Here is a 17,225-nt window from a genome sequence, read left to right as displayed (position 1 = left end):
TTTCTGATAAGTAACAAACAAACTTTCAGCTATTAAAAATGTCTTCGCATATTCATTTTAGTCAGATATTTCTACTGACAGTTTTTAAATATTTAACAGACTTTTAGTGGAAATTAGGTCAATGGCACTGAAGCACTGTATAACTGTTAACATGTACATGTAAAACAATAGAAATAAAACCACAACAAATTAAAAAGTGATAAAAACTAAAGTGAAATAATTTAAATAAAAATGCAGAAGTAGAAAAAAAGGAAGAAAAATAATTAATTAAAAACTGAGTACATAAAAATGATGGTTTTAGTCTCTTCCTAAAATTCAGTTGGTTAGGAATAGTTAAATCAATTTAGGGAAGGGAATTCGAAGAGTTAACTCTACTTTCTCTGCAACGCTATGCGCAGGAGGTGGATAGTCTAATAGTGATAAGCCTAAACAGCAGGATATCTATAAACAAAAAGTAAAAAAGCATAAAAAACATCCACCCATTGTAACTGGAGTTCCCACCCAAAGCCACAGATAACAATTTTTAGAGGGCTGACAAATGGATCTAAAGTCAAAGTTCCATTGTCTATTTAACAGAGACAGTGTGGTACATTGGTCAGTGATAGGGAGATGTGGGACATAGTTTAAAGGGTTCTTCCCCCACCTAGTCTCCAAGATTATAAACGATGACAAGTGCTGGATAATAGGCAAAGACAATCCCCAGGATGCACTATGTCTTAAAAGGCCATACCACAAGAATGGCTAGTTAGAATCAAACATTTCACTTAGTGGGGTATCCTCTGGATCCACACATTCTTAGAAGAAACATGGACTTACACTTGAGCTAAATTTCTACCTTCAAACAGAACTGGTTGGAGAGAGTGATAAAACCGTTCCAGAATCAGGGCAACTAGCATCAATGAAGTTCACACTATCCCAAGGTCCAAGGAGAAAAGGAACACTCATGTCCTTTTCACACCGGATAATCTGTTTTTTTTGTGTTCTTGCAAATGTAGGGATGGTTTAAAGAGGGTCAGGAAGTCTCTCCACATTAGCAGCCTTGAAACGACTCCTATAGGTTCTCAACCCCACTGTGAAACAGGCCATAGCCTCACTTGAAGCTGCACTGCAATGCCCTCACTGCTTTTTGGTGGCTTATTTCCTTTATACAAACTCCAGGCAGGCCCTGTTCTGCTGGACCTTTCTTATCCTCCTGCTCAGCTGTCAGCTCCTGTCCATACTCAGCACTAAAGGTTCCTTATACCAGCCCCATGAGCTGCTGGATGGAATGGAAACCATACAATTTTATGCTCTGCAGGAAACTACCATTGTGTTCTTGATGCAATAAGTCAATGGGCACTCTTTATAAGACCAGACACAACACACGTGAAAAACAAGCAAAACAAGGAAAAAACTACTTACCTGGATAGTTTCTGTTGATTTTTTCCTTTTGTTAAAGGTAAAAGGCCTGTGCCCCTCAATAGAATCTACTCTGTCATTTGGGTGCACTTTCGATAATACAGAACCTTGTGTGAGCAACACTAACATACAGAACTACTCAACTGGGCTCACCAATGCCTCTGCAGGGTACAAATAAAGGGTTAGCAAGAAAATTCAGTGAGAGAGCAGAAAAGCCCAGCTAATCTCATAATGTGAGGATTTAGCTCCCTACAAGTGGGTTTAAGAGGGGAATGAGGGATAACAAACAGATTTTGCTTCTAATAAACGTGTGTCTCTGTTACTAGTTGTTTGCAATATATAATGGTATACCATAATACAGCCTTGCCGCACTGTCAGTTCAGGCATCTTCATGCCCCGGTCTCAAGAATTTCCAACACTGACTAGACTCTTTTTAAAATTAGTTTGAAAGAACAAGTTTATCTCAAGTATCTTGTTCGGGCCTAAGACTCAACACTCTTCCGCAGGTCACCTCAATTACTTTTTTGAGGCCAGACAAGCATGCAGCTCCAGTTCTGCCCAGTTCTGCCCCGGTGCTGATCAATCTGTCCTCCTCCAGGCAATTGGTCCGACATTTGAAATACTGGCGATTTCCTATATTTGATGGGCTAGACTAGTTACCAAGATCAGTGCTGCAAATTTATAAGAAATGCTTACATATTATCTGTCGCAGACTGCTTGGGGTCACTGGACAGCAGCGGTGCTTGCTCCAGCTCCCGCAGCTGCTACATACTGTAAACATGTGCAGTCTGTCCCACCTGTACACACCTCTTCACCCATCATCAAGCAGAGATCGGAGAAAAGTTAGTTCCTCTGCAAATGATACAGGCAAGCAGAACTACACCCACAGATGAAACCTTGGTGATGTTGGTGTGCAGGTCTTTATTCCCAAATGCAGGTGACACCTACAAACTGCAGGTGACTTGACAGGTCTTTTCATAAGAGCTCCAGGCCCAAACAGAGCAAAGACAGTGACAAAATGGCACCCTAAGGGACAAAGGACAGGTCTGCGGTTTGTGCAGAGGTAGACTCACCTATTTTCGGGAGCTTGATCGTTGAAAAGCAAGGCTGCACACCACATATACTTCCAACTCCTGAATCCCATACAAGCCCCCAGAATGTTAAGAATGTCCTAATTAATGTTCTGTAGTGACATCAATGGTGGAGAGGTTCCGCAGCACTAGAAACAGGGATTACCTCATCCCATTAGCCTCCACTGATAACCCTTGTTTACAGTTTTTACATATGTACCAATATATAACAAACTCTAAAAAGGAAAACTGGGATCAATGGAACATAGGACAGCATGATTTTTTAAACGACTAACTTCTCTGGGGTGAGTATTTGTCGAGTTTTATTCACCATTCAAAACTGGGTACTGCATGTTCATTTTGAACCTAGGTGACTGTTTCTTGGGGGGTTCTCAGCTCAATTGAGTTCTTTAGGCATTTGTATAAGCCTTCCAACCTATATAAGACTATGTTTTGGGGACGTTCTTAGCAAAATAAATGTCAAAGGATAAGTGCAATGTAACAGGGTATGTTGTCATGTTCCACCTATCTGGCTTCCCTAAGAGTCTAACATGTCAGCGATGCCATACAAACTTCTAAATGAGAGTCTGCAATCAGTTTCATGGTGGTCTTTCAGTTATCCCTGCTTTGCATGAAGGTGGATCATCCACATTAGACAGGATGACTAATCAGTCATTACCTATGATGAGGATAACACCAAGACTTGTTGGTGCAGGAGGAGTCTGTGCCAGCCGCTTGTCTGCCATAGAGGGTTATATATTTTTGTCAGCTGATTCCTAATACTAAATAAAGTGTTTGAAGTCTCTTCTAAGCTCACAGACGCTGAGTGGTCTAAGTCCTATGGTGTAGGTACAGGAGAGTTTTTCTCAGCTTCAAGGGTCTGTAGGCAGGAGGACCTCTCAATACTTAGATACTCAACAAATATAGTTATAGTGTCATTCAATAGTCTTCCTCCTTGTTCCCCAGAAATCAACCATTCACACTTGTAGTTAACCCTATATTCACTACCAGGATCATCCGAGTATAGAACTGGTGCTGCATATGTACATGAACGACTCCATATACAGAACCTCTGGAAAAGCAGCATTTGTTTACAAACAGCTGTGCAGAAAAAATAAATGACAGTAAAACGGTAAGTGACTAACTTAAAATATGGCAAGTATGTACTATTAGTCCACCAATACTCAAGCTGTAAAAGACTGCATGAATGACACCCACAGTTGAGTGTTGCTTAAGTCAAACCTTAGTAGGCCTTCTTCATAAGGCCAAGAATAACACATGTTGACGCTTCAATGGACTGTAAAATGCCAGGTGTCAATCTCAATACTCTTCATATTGTCTTGGTGCAGGAGCAATTATTATTAAGGACAGATGGTGGATTGGAGGGGTTTCCCATGGAACAGTAAGAGACATCCTCTTGGGTATCAGGGGCCTCCGAAACACAGACAATTACTGAAGGGGTAGGGCTTAGAGGAGTATGTCATGGGAATGCTGAAGGAGGTAGAGTAATAAGAAATTGTACAGCAATGCATCAATCAGATAGAGGGAGATTTGTAGGATGGAAGGATATTATCTGCCAAACCTCACAACACTTTTAAAAATGTTCAACATGTAATGAATAAATATGAGAGTTATAAAGCTCAACAGCTACCTTAACTCGGGCGTTCGGGCACTGGGTAAAATGCACAGTCAAGTAGTATGGAAGCTACTCCTGATTAAAAAGCCAAGTTTTCAACTTTGTATGAAAAAGACATTGAAGGAGCTAGATGCATATTAATGGGAAGCAAGTTCCAATATTTGACAACCTGGAAGGTGAAAGAGCACTCAACAATTCTGGTACCTTGAATTCTGGGACTAATTAGGAGCCTAGCCCAGGCAGTACTTAAGGCTCTCCCGGGGGACTGTTATATTAATTTTTGCAGATATATAGGGACATCTTTCAATAATGTTCTGTAAGCTAAGGCCAAAGTCTTGAAAAACACCCTTTTATGTATGAGAATCCAATGCAGGTCTCTAAAACAAGAGGAGATAGAAGGATCCCTGGATACATTCAGTATGAGTAAAGCAACTGGATTTTGATAGTCTGCAGTATCTGGGTGGATGATTTAGGCAGGCCCAGAAAAGTGAGTTGCCACAGTCAAATCTGCATGTAATCACAATATGAATCATAGCTTTCACACTTGAGGGTAAGACATCCAGGATCTTTCTAAACAACTGCAGTAAAGAAAAATAAGAGGACTGAAATAGCTGAGATATGTGTTCTAAATTACGGGTCATAGTCGAACTGGATGCCAAGATTTGTAGCTTTTATGAAGGCAGCATGAATCTCACCCAATGTAGTGCCCATCAGAGAGGAGACTAGATGAGATTACAGGGGCCATAGACTAGAATCTCCTTATTCTCTGAGCTGAGCTGAACGCATGTTATATGCATCCATTTGGGAATTACCGAAAGACAGTCTTTAAACAACTCAAGTGTGGGAGATTTGCTCAGAGACTAACATGATCAACTGTGTGTCGTCCATGTGTGTCGTCCATGTACTATACAGAATTTAAAAGACCACTATTCGTGCAAGAGGAGCAAAATACACAATAAGAAGCATAGGACTTAAAGATGATCCCTGAGGCACTCCTTTCTGTAGTCAAGAGATAGGTGATATAAACAAGCTCAGTGTAACAGTCCGGGACTGAGCCACTAGATAGAAGGGGAGCCATTCTGATGCAGATCCATGGATTAGCATACAAGATAGGCGGCCTAGCAAGATGAAATGAGAAATGGTGTCAAAGAGTGCACAAGGATCCAATATGATTAATGTGGCATGGCCTCTTCATCCAGGATAGAGTGCACATGTTCAGAAACTGCTAATAATGCTGTCTTCATACTACAATGCCACCTAAATCGTGACTGAAAATCATCCAAGAGATGGTGCTCTTCCAGAAATGTAGACAATTGAAAATTGATGGCTTTCCCCGAAATTTTACTAAGGGGCGGGAAGAGTGCCTTAGGCCTCTAACTGGCCAGCACAGTAGTGTCTGCTAATGGTTTTTGGAATAAAGGCACTACATAGGCCAATTTCCAAGAGGAAGATCCATAGCCAGTATGATAGAATTATTTACCAATCAGCGTTTAGAACTAGAATGACTTGTTTCCTTCTTAACTCCTTTGAACTCCAGCATTCTTCTTCTTTACAAGCTGCTCCTTTGACAGATAAGTGCTTTGTGTTGTTCGCTTGAGAGAGGGTTAACTCTGTGGATATTTGAGAATGGAGTAGAATTGAATGCGGGTTAGGAACATGGTATTTTCAGTTGTTGTAAACTTGGGTTTTGCTTTGTGGTGAAATGTGGTAACATTTGTAGAAAGGGGATTTTTATATGCTGCCTTATGAATTAGCACATGACATGGTTAAGAAGATATATATATATATATAATAATATGTCATACTATAAAGAAATGCCTCTTTTTACATGTTCAGCTGTACATTTTTGGACTGATGCAGCTGTGTTTGCGACTCAGAGTGCACTGAGGTCTGCTAACCAGACCTCAGTGCCAGTGTTCTGACCCTACACAAATTGCTTGTCAAATTAGATACACTCGATTGGCAATCACTGACTAACATAAGTCCCTAGTACATGGTACCCAGGGCATGTATGGCGGACTTTGCACTCAGGACTGCATCACTGGTTGTGCCACCCTGTGTGTAACAAAGTACAACATTGCCCCCAGCCAGCCACTGCAGACTGGAAGGACAGTGTTTTCACTGCCAGTTCGACTTTGCCATTCACATCAATGGCAAAGTCACTGGATCCATTAACACTATATGTAAGTCTCCCCTAAGGAAGGCCTATAGCGCCCTTTGGCAGGCGCTGTACTTTATTAAGTTAGACATATCTTAATATGCTTTAACAGGAACACTTCCAAACTGTCGTTTTGTAGATAACGTTAGTATCCCCATTGGCTAAAACAGGGTTACCGGCTGGCACCCCAACCTGGCTAACCTCTGAATGGTACTATCTAAAGGCGCATGTAAGGTATCAAATTAATTGTGGCATTAAACCCAACCTTATGCCCAGGTCGAATTTAATAGCACTATTAAAGGCAAGCAATGTTTAGAAAGTTGCCACGTTGTACCCCAGGTAGCCCAGGAACCTCATGAAAGCACAGGCACACAGACAGCTTTCTGACCTCCTGGGGAGATAAATGAAAGACTCCCCAGCCCAGCAAAAAAAAAGTTGCCCGCACAGGGAGGTGTCACCTCCTCTCCCAGGATGGCCACTCAGGGTGTTAGTCCAAAAGGTGAGCTTCAAAGGTGAAGCCGCCTTTGTGAGGGAAGTAGCACCAACACCCCTGAGCAGGATGCCTTCTGTTCCTGCAGACAAAGTGGAGACACAGTCAAGGAGGGAGACTCGCCCCCAAACCGGTTCAGTTGTGGGCGTTTAGCCCTCTGGTAGCCCCAGCTCTACGGTGGGCTACCTAACTCCTAACGACTGAGGAAAAAGGGGCAAGAATGTCACACTCTGGGATAGCCAGATGCCACACATCACAGGAAATTCATCACTTGGTAGGAGGGGACCCAGTAGATCATTGGCTAGTGACCACTTGGTCCCCTCAGGGCACTTTCCTGGGATAAATATGGCATGTCTGGCACTTTGACCCTCAGATCATGCTGGAATCGGCGAAAGTACCAAAGAAGGACTGCCCAGCTGCCCTTGCACCCGCACAAAGAGAATCTGCACTGTCGGAAGGACTGCACCTGCTGCACTTTGAGCTACCAAAGTTTGGACTGTGCCTGCGGCTCCTGGCTCAGGGAAATGTTGAATCCCACCCCTAACCTACAGCAGTGACTCCAAGGATCAGTCGGCTAATCTTGAACCAGCTCAAGAGACACAAGAGCTGAAGTAGCCTAGACTGTCAAGTTGGTAGCCACCACAGAAGTTTTGCCACTACCAGTCCTCAGGCAACCAAGAGGACTAACCTGAGATAGCAAAAGGTTGCAGTCGAGTCTGCCTGACACAGGAGTGCTATACAAGTCGGGATTTGCCACACAAAAGGGACGCTAGCCCCACCTAAGGATTTCACCCCAACTGCAGCACAGACTGACCAGTAGCCCAGCATTGGCTGGCCTGCTACTGCAATGTAGAGAACTTCAAAGGACCCCGATCTCTGTGGCCAAGTTTGTCCCCCATCACCTGTGGACCGAGGAGCACCCACAAAGACACCCCGTTCGACTGCACCTCAACCAAAGTTTCTCTTAAGCATCCTTTGCCAGCATCCCTCAGCATCAAGATCACTACATTAATGTTTGGATTTGGTGCACAAATGCTCTGGTGGCCAGGTAACTGTCCATAGTGTTCACTCTGGCCCCCTAAACCTATGTCTTGCTGGAACTGGTCGCCCAACCCAGACCAGAGTGTTTCAAACTTTTCAAAAGTTTCCAAAGGCTTTGCTGATAAATGCTTGTTTGCAGTTACGTTTAAAAGTGATGATATCTTCAAACATTTGTATCTCTGGAACCCTCAGGTGGTTTTTGTTCATAAAGGCCTCTCAAAATTTCATAAAAATATCATCTATTTTGATAAATTGGTGTCTTCTTTCTTTTGTGTGTCGTTGTTTTCTTATTTTGTTGTTTGGTGCTGTTAAATGCTTTATACATAGTTCCTTTGCTGAGCCTTACTGATTGCAGCCACAGCTATCCAGGGTTGAGCTTGAGGTTGAGTAAACAAGCCTGACTGGACCCAAAATTGTATTTGTGAGCATACTGCTTGATAAGGCCCCCACAGCCATATCATATAGTAATCATATAGTACACTTAAATCCTCACATTGGTGCCTAGCAGTGAGATCCAGAACTTGTGTTTAGCTGTACCATACACTTAATAAGCAGTGACCACTGAAAGAAAATATCCAAGTCAACATTGAGAAAGGGTTTTTCTGAGACTGCCAAGTTCATTTACAAGGCACCTGCTTTCCAAGAAGAAAAGAAAAGTTTCAAAGTTTGTGTAGGAAAGTACCCTCTTTCTTGGCATGGTTACCCTTTTTCTGCCTAATGTCAGTGTGTTTGACTGTGTTCAATGGGATCCTGCTAACTCTGACCCCAGTGAATATGTTCTCTCTCCCAAAACTCTATATTTCATCCCACAATTGGCATACTGGTGTCCCCATGTAAGCCCCTAGTATAGGGTACACAGGTACCCGGGGCATTGGGGCTCCAGGGGATCCCGATGGGCTGTAGCATAGGGAGCCCATGCAAAGGGTTCTGCAGGTCTGCCATTGCAGTCTGCATGAACTGGGTGCATGCACTGTTTTCACTATAGGTCACTGCACCGGGTCACTGTAAGTCACCACTATGGTAGGCCCTCTCACCCCAGAGGGCAGGGTGCCGGTACCTGTATGTGAGGGCACCACTGCACTAGCAGAGGTGCCCCCACAAACTCCAGATCAATTTTGCTGGACATTGTGAGTACGGGGATGCCATTTTACGTTTGTAATGGACATAGGTCACTGCCTATGTCCAGCTACATAATGGTAACTCTGAGCCCAGGCATGTTTGTTAACAAACATGTTGGACTCATACCCCAATACTTTTGCAAGTATTGGTTATATGATTCCGTGCACTCTGGGGGCTCTTTAGAGGACTCCCAGCATTGCTCCTACAGCCTTCTGAGGTTTTCCAGGCAGGGTGTTACACCTTCTCCCTTTGGAAATAGGTGTCACTGGACTTGGGAGGGGTAGCCTCCCCAAGCCACTGGTATGCTTTCAAGAGCACTTTTGGTGCCCTCCATGTATAAAGCAGTCTACACCGGTTGAGGGACCTCCGGTATCTGCTCTGGTGCGAAACTGGACAATGGAAAGGGGAGTGACCACTCCCCTGTCCATCACCACCCTAGGGGTGGTGCCCAGAGCTCCTCCAGTGGGTCCCTGGGTTTTGCCATCTTGAATCCAAGGTTGGCAGGGACCTCTGGGAACATCTGAGTGGCCAGGTCAGGCAGGTGACATCAGAGCCCCCTCCTAATAGGTGGTCACACAGGTAGGTGACCAATCCCCCTTTCAGGGTCTCTCTTTTGGGTGGTTCCTCAGATTTGGCTTGGAAGATTCCGAAAAGCATCCCTCTGCAACCTCCACTTCGACTTCTGACCAAATAATCTGCATCTGGACTCTCCAGGACCCGACAAGCTACAACAAAGACAAAGGCGGTCATTCTGGCTTTCCTGCTGGGCTGGGGGGCGCCCGCCAAAGGAGTGCCCGCCGGCCCAGCGGGAAAGGCCCTGCAACATAGAAGCCGGCTCCGAATGGAGCCGGCGGTGTTGCAGGGGTGCGACGGGTGCAGTTGCACCCGTCGCGATTTTCACTGTCTGCTAAGCAGACAGTGAAAATCATGCTGGGGCCCTGTTAGGGGGCCCCTGCACTGCCCATGCCAGTGGCCAGTGGCATGGGCAGTGCAGGGGCCCCCAGGGGCCCCACGACACCCGTTCCCGCCATCCTGTTCCTGGCGGTAAAAACCACCAGAAACAGGGTGGCGGGAAGGGGGTCGGAATCAGCAGCGCCGCCATGGAGATTCAGCCCAGACAGGGGAAAACTGTCGGGAAACCACAGGATCCCCTTTTCTGACCGCGGCTTTACCGCCGCGGTCAGAATGGGCAGGGAAGCACCGCCAGCCTGTTGGCGGTGCTTTCGTGGTCATCCGCCCTGGCGGTCGATGACCGCCAGGGTTGGAATGACCCCCAAAGACTTCACATGCAACATTGTTTCCACGGCTCCTTCCAGCTTTGCAACATTTCCCCGGTTGTGCATCCTCTGAGGACAGCCCGTCTTCAGTCTGCACAAGAAGGAAGAAGGAATCTCCCTTGGAGTGGAGGAGTCACTCCCCTGCATCTGCAGGCACCAACAGCAACGATGACCTTCTGCGTGGATCCCCTCTCCTGCTGAGCTGCGTGGATCATGCATTGCGGGTGGTGATCAGAAGTGGTTCCATCGGTCCTCTCTACCAGCTGTCCCACTTGGGTGGAGGTAAGCCCTTGCCTTTCCATGCAGGACAGTACCCCCGTGCACCGCATCTTTTGCAGCTGCCAAGCCTTGTTGGCATTTCTTCTAAGGGGTCTTCAGGCATCATGTAGCTCCAGCCCAAGCATTTCTTCCTGTGATGTACAGCTCCTTGAGTGGCTCTCCTGTGACTCCTTTTTGTAGTGCTGCGTGGGCTCCATTTGCAACTTCTGTGTCCCCGTCCTGTGGGACTCCTGTGAGTGCTGCATGTGCTTCTGTGGGCTTTCTGTGACGCTGAGGTCCCCCTCTGAGTCCTCCTGGGCCTTGCTGGTCCCCGTCAGCACCACTTTCCGCCAACCGCGAGTTTTGCCTGTGCAAGGCTTGTTGGTGGAATCCAAACACACAAATCCAACTGCAATCTTCCTTCCGGCGTGGGACATCACCTGCATCCTCCAGGAACTTGACTCCGACTCCAGGTCTGAAGTGCTGACTTTCCTTTCTCACTGTGGACCAACTCATGCATCCTCAGCTTGGCGGGTAGGGGCTCCTGCATCCACTGGACTCTGCTGTGTCTTCTGGACTTGGTCCCCAGTTTCCACAGGCCTTCCTCTTCAGAAATCCACTGTTGGTTTCTTGTAGTCATCTCTGGGTTTTGCATTTCTCTTCTTTTCTTCTCAGTGGGTGTTTTGGGGAAATTCTAGTGATTTACTCCTGCTTTCCCGGACGCTGGGGAGTGTTGTGGTACTTACCTTTGTGCATTAAAGGTACCTCCAGCGCCCCTCTACACACTCCACTTACCTAGGTGGGGGTCCAACTCTCGCATTCCATTTTTTTAGTATATGGTTTGTGCTCCCCCTAAGGTCACTATTCTCTATTGTGTTTTACAGTATTTTGCACTGTTTTCTATCTATTTTTGTGCCTATTTCTGACTACTAGTGTATATATCTTGTGTATTACTTACCTCCTAAGGGAGTATTGCCTGTATAGTATTTTTGGTGCTGTGTTACTTAGTAAAGTAACTTTATTTTTGTAACACAGAGTGTTTTCTTTCATGTGTGTAAGTGCTGTGTGACTACAGTGGTAATGCATGGGCTTTGCATGTCACGTAGATAATCCTTGGTTGCCCATCCACAGGTACCTCTAGAGAGACTGGCTTCCAGACACTGCCTACACTACACTAATAGGGGATACCTGGACCTGGTATAAGGTGTAAGTACCTTAGGTACCCACCACACACCAGGCCAGCTTCCTACAGTTTGTAAAAAAGTTTTTTCCTCAAAGTCTTCAAAGATGGAGAATCAGGGAATCGACTTGGCGACCTTGTCCACATTGAGGAGAACTGTTTCAGGTCTTTCTGCCAAGAAAGAGGAGCTGGAGAAAGCCCTATGAAGCTGGGAGGAAGCCAGAAGGAACCAAGCTCAACTGGGGGAAGTAATCACCCTTAAAAGAGGGGATGAAGAAGAGGGCGGTATCCATTCTAAACCAGTGGTGGGCCCTGAGAGTATGATCTCCTCAGTGAGATCAAGAAACAACTCCTTGTCTGAGAGTGAAAGGAGCTCCGCGTTGGTGAGGAGAGCAACACAGCTAGAGACCCAGCTTAGACCCTTAGAGATCTAGGAGAGGAAGCTGGCACTGGAGGAGAGAAGATTGGCTCTGGAGGAGAAGCAGGTCAAGCTGGGGATCAAAGCCCAAGGACACTGTGGCAGCAGTAAAGAGGCAGAGGTTAATGCAGAAGGTGCCTACCATCCTAGATTGCCCATGGGAATTGTGCCTAAATATGTAGATGGGCATTACCTTGATTAGTGGCTGGCATCCTATAAGAGAGCTCGTAAGATATGAAAGGCTGGTGCACATAAATAGGGGCCCTATTGTGGGAACTCATTCCAACTGTATAGAGAGATAGGCTACTGACAGCTGAGGATGAGGTGTCAGAGTCTTATACTCACATGACGGACATGCTCATTGAGCTCTTTGGTCTCACCCCAGAGGAATACAGACAAAAGTTTAGAAGCGCCCAGAAGGGAGCAACACAGACATGATTTGATTTTGTACATGCCTCTGTGAACAAATTTGATTAGTTTTCTTCATTTATAACAGTACAATAACCCCATTTGGGGCTCTTCCCTTCCAACTTTGCAGTTATCATAGGCATTGTTTTCCTATGTTCAATATCCATTACATATGTCGTAGGCAATAATATACAGATTATATATTTAGCAGTACATCGTCATCTTGAGTATGGTTGGTGGCTACGATTCACGGATCTCCTGTCTTTTCTTGACGTGTTATGGTACTGACTTATTTCCTCTCGGTGGTAGAGCCCCAGTCGGGTAAACAATTGTCCGCCTCATCCCTTCCCTCATGTACCTAGCCGATCCAAAATGTCTCCATGTTCTTAACATTCATTGCTGTGGTATGTCCCCTCCCTCCTCGTCAGCTGGTTCTATATGTCCCAGGGGTATGGAGGAGTTAGTGGTACATTCCCTATTATGTGTGTCTTTTCGTGTATTTCAGAGCGATGGTGGGTCATCCTGGGGTGTCTCTCACAGTTGTTCCCATTTACACACCAAAGTGCCCCATGCACGCACTCTCTCCAACAAACCTTGTCCCCGTCTGGCTTCCTGGTGTCTCACCGCCTCTTCAGCCCTCTCCCATTTCAGAACCTCCCTTCTCCATGTGCTTTCCTGAGGTCCCCGTGCGGCCTTCCAAGTCATTACTATTTCTCTTTTAGCTAGTACCAGGGGCAGATCTCTAAACTGATCTGTTACCTTATATCGGGCACTGCGTCAGTACCCCCCTAGTAGGCAGTGTCTGGGATCATCAGGGACTTCCCATTCCATCACCTCCGTTAAGAAGTCAGTGAAGGACCCCCAGAATTCCCACACATGTGGACAAGTCCAAAACAGGTGAAGGAACTCTGCTTCCAGTGTGCCACATCTTGGGTATTTGGCTTCTGTCAGTCCAAAATGTCTCTGAAGTCTACCTGGTGTCAAATATGCCCTATGTAAGACATATATATTTATAAGTTTAAACCGTGCATTTCGTGAGACCTTTGGGGTCTGAGCTAATATGTCCTCCCAATCTTCAGTCGTGATTGGAGCGCCCAGGTCCGTTTCCCATTTCTGTTTGAGAGTTTCGAGCGGTTTGCATAGAGTCAGTTGTATTTTCTTATGGAGGCAGGTCACTGCTTTGTGGATAACCACGGCACTCGTTAGATACTGAGCTACCCCCGAGATGGGTGGTTCTGCTCGTCTGACCTGCCAGTATTTGATAATCGCCTCAGTGACCGCCCTGTGTAGAAGGAAATGGTCTGGAGGGATAGCGTATCGGCTGCGAAAATCTTCAAATGGTAATAGGGAGGCTGCTTCATGAAAGGTGCCCATTGAAGTCGCCCCAGCCATCTCGCACCACAAGAGTCTCCTCCAATCTCCCCCATGCTGTAAGGCCTATAAACACTGTGACGGGATTTCTGGTGCGTAAGGTACTATACACTGTGATCTGCTGAGATAGCACATCCAGCATTTGTGTAACACCTTAAGTTCATTGGAACTGGATGGAAGTGGGGGGCCCAGTCAGAGGATCACCCTAGCTAACGAGTGGAGGTCAGGAACAAAAGGGCTAATCTCCCTATCGGCCATCGTATGGCAAGCCACCCAACAGGTCAGCCGTTGCAAATGCCCCACTAAATAGTAGGCCTTGAAGTTGGGGACAGCCAGACCTCCCTCCGCAAGTGGTCTTTGCAGTACAGAAGGTGCCAGTCATCGTCTGCCATTTCCCCACAAGAAGCCCACCACTACAGAATTCAATTCTTTTAAAAAAGCTCTCAGGATCTATAACGGGAGGGTGGTAAAAAAATACAGTAGGTGGGGTAAGGCTATCGTTTTCAAGAGCGCGACCCTTCCTGTCACAGATAGCGGCGATGATTGTGGTAGACATGAACACCTAGGTAGGCCAACCATCATGGTTCCCATTGTAATTCACCAAGATCCGGTGGAGTTACATGGCCCTGCACCACCGGGAATAGACTAGATTTTTGCCAATTCACTCTGAGGCTGGATATAGCGCCAAATCTCCCCAAGAGCCACCGAGCCCCACACAAAGCTTCTCCTGCATCTCCCAAAAAGAGGAGAAGCTCATCCGCATAAAGAGCTATGTGGTGTCTCTGCTCTGCTATTGTTATAGCCTTATAGGCGTTTCCCTCCCTGCCCATACAGGCTAGCTCACAATGGCAAGCGCGAAGAGCAAGGGGAACAGTGGGCAACCCTTTCTGGTTCCCCTTTCTATCCAATAGTTCTCTGAAATGGTGGTACCCGTGCGGACCCTGGCCCTTGGCTCCGTATAGAGCAATCGGGTCCAAGCGATGAACCAGTCACCAAGTCCAAATTTACAAAGCACCTCATGTAAGGCCACTCCAGAAGCCTTTTCAAAATCAATCGCAAAGATCATCGCCTCTTGCTTATCATGTGTATCACCGTTTATAAGGGAAAGGAGGTGCCGTATGTTAATAGCTGTTTGGTGCCCAGGGATAAACCCAGCCTGGTCTATATGGACTTTGTGTGGCATACGTCGCAAGAGGCGTGTTGCCAAGATTTTACTCAATATTTTATAGTCTACTGACAACATCGATAGGGGGCGGTAAGAAGCTGCAGTTGTGGGAGATTTCCTAGGTTCATCAAGGCCTCCCGAGCTGACGTGGGGAGGATGCTACATCTCATTGCCTCCTCAAATAGTGCGACTTGTCTAGGGCCCAGCTTAGTGATGTAGGTTGAATAAAATTCAACCGGGAGCCCGTCCGGTCTCGTAGTTTTATTTTGTGCCATGTCAGCAATAGCGGCTTTCACCTCTGCAAGTGTGACCGCCGCTCCCAAGTCTGTCGCCTCTTGGGAGGACTAAGGGGCATATTTATACTCCGTTTGCGCCGGAATTGCGTCGTTTTTTTTGATGCAATTCCGACGCAAAACTAACTCCATATTTATACTTTGGCGTTAGACGCGTCTAGCGCCAAAGTCCATGGAGTTTGCGTCATTTTTTAGCGTGGACACCTACTTTGCGTTAATGAGATGCAAGGTAGGCGTACCCGTCTAAAAAATTGACTCCGAGGCATGTGCGCCGTATTTACACTCCCGGGCAAATTTCACGCCCGGGAGTGGGCGGGTCAAAAAAAATGACGTACGGCCGCTTTTGCGCCGTTTTTTAGCGCCTGGAAAAGGCAGGCGTTAAGGGACCTGTGGGCTCGGAAGGAGCCCAGAGGTGCCCTCCCATGCCCCCAGGGACACCCCCTGTCACCCTTGCCCACCCCAGGAGGACACCCAAGGCTGGAGGGACCCATCCCAGGGACATTAAGGTAAGTTCAGGTAAGTATTTTTAAAAAAAATAATTTGTGACATAGCGGGGCCTGATTTGTGCCCCCCTACATGCCACTATGCCCAATGACCATGCCCAGGGGACAGAAGTCCCCTGGGCATGGCCATTGGGCAAGGGGGCATGACTCCTGTCTTTGCTAAGACAGGAGTCATTTCTATGGGGGTTGGGAGTCGAAAAAAATTGCGCAAATCGGGTTGAGGCGAAAAATTTGCCTCAGCCTGACTTGCCCCATTTTTTGACGCCCAAGCTCCATATCCCCCTACGCCGGCGCTGCCTGGTGTACGTCGTTTTTTTCCACGCACACCAGGCAGCGCCGGCGGCTAACGCCGGCTAACGTCATTGATTAAATACGGCGCCCGCATGGCGCTTCAGAATGGCGTTAGCCGGCGCTAATTTTTTTGACGCAAAACTGCGTTAGCGCAGTTTTGCGTCAAAAAGTATAAATATGGCCCTAAGTGTGATAAAAAGTTTTGGTCGTACGTCACAGTTGACTGGATTTTGCTCTTGTAGAGCTCAGTATATTAGTTATAAAATTTGCGATTGATGTAGAACTACAACCGAACCTCTATGCGCTGGATTCACCAGCCAAGCTAGTAGGGAGCTTGCGCGATCCCCTTCTGAATCTGCGCGAGCCACGTAGGCTTTGTAGTCGTAACAACGGAGTCTCTCCATTCTTATCGCCATATTTTCCCAGGAGGCAAGAAGAGCTGCCTGAAGGTCTCGGTCCTCTGGGCGTCTTTGTTCCAGCATACGCAACTCCCGTTCAGTCCGTGCTATATCATGAAGCAGTGTCTTGCAGACACCTGTGGCCACGGAGATACATATCCCCCTGATCCCTGCCTCAAATGCATCCCATTCTATCAGTTTTGAGCTCGGCGGACCCTCATTGACTACAAAATAATCATCTATGGCGGTGGTAATGGTATTTGCGAAAGCCTGATCTTCCAATTGAGCCGGTTGGAGCCGCCACGTGGGTATCGGCGCCCGAGTCCGGGACCACTCCAATCGTACAAGCAGTGGGTTATGGTCTGAGATTGTTCGAGTCAGATATTCAGTCAGGCGTGCTAACTCATGGATGTCCGGAGAACACAGAAATGTGTCCAACCGTAGATGTAGGTCATACATTGGCAAGTAAAAGGAGAAGTCCCGAGTCCCTGGATGATAAGTTTGCCAGGAGTTGACTAAGCCCCACTCCCCCTGCCAAGTTTGGTACCAGTGAGCAATTTGCACCGTCGGCGAGGACTGTAACGGGGGATGCGACTTATCTAGTATGGTGTCTGCTATACAGTTAAAGTCTCCCCCTAACAATACAGACCCCGTGAGCTGTGTGGCTAGTCATACAGCGAAGAGTGCCAGAAACCCTGATTGGTCAGTGTTAGGGCCATATACTCTGCCCAGAACGATCTCTCTCCCATCC

General features: G+C 46.7%; 1 protein-coding gene across 1 annotated transcript in view; it reads right to left on the bottom strand.

The window, feature by feature from the left end:
* The window catches only part of ANKRD45 (ankyrin repeat domain 45), a 485,557-nt gene that overhangs the window by 348,238 nt on the left and 120,094 nt on the right, over positions 1-17,225 (bottom strand). The gene's annotated exons all lie outside the window — the stretch shown is intronic.

This window comes from Pleurodeles waltl, chromosome 4_2, assembly GCF_031143425.1.
Source record: "Pleurodeles waltl isolate 20211129_DDA chromosome 4_2, aPleWal1.hap1.20221129, whole genome shotgun sequence".
In the NCBI taxonomy this organism is placed as follows: domain Eukaryota; kingdom Metazoa; phylum Chordata; class Amphibia; order Caudata; family Salamandridae; genus Pleurodeles; species Pleurodeles waltl.
The sequence above is the reverse complement of the archived record's forward strand: the minus strand, read 5'-3'. Positions and strand labels throughout refer to the sequence as shown.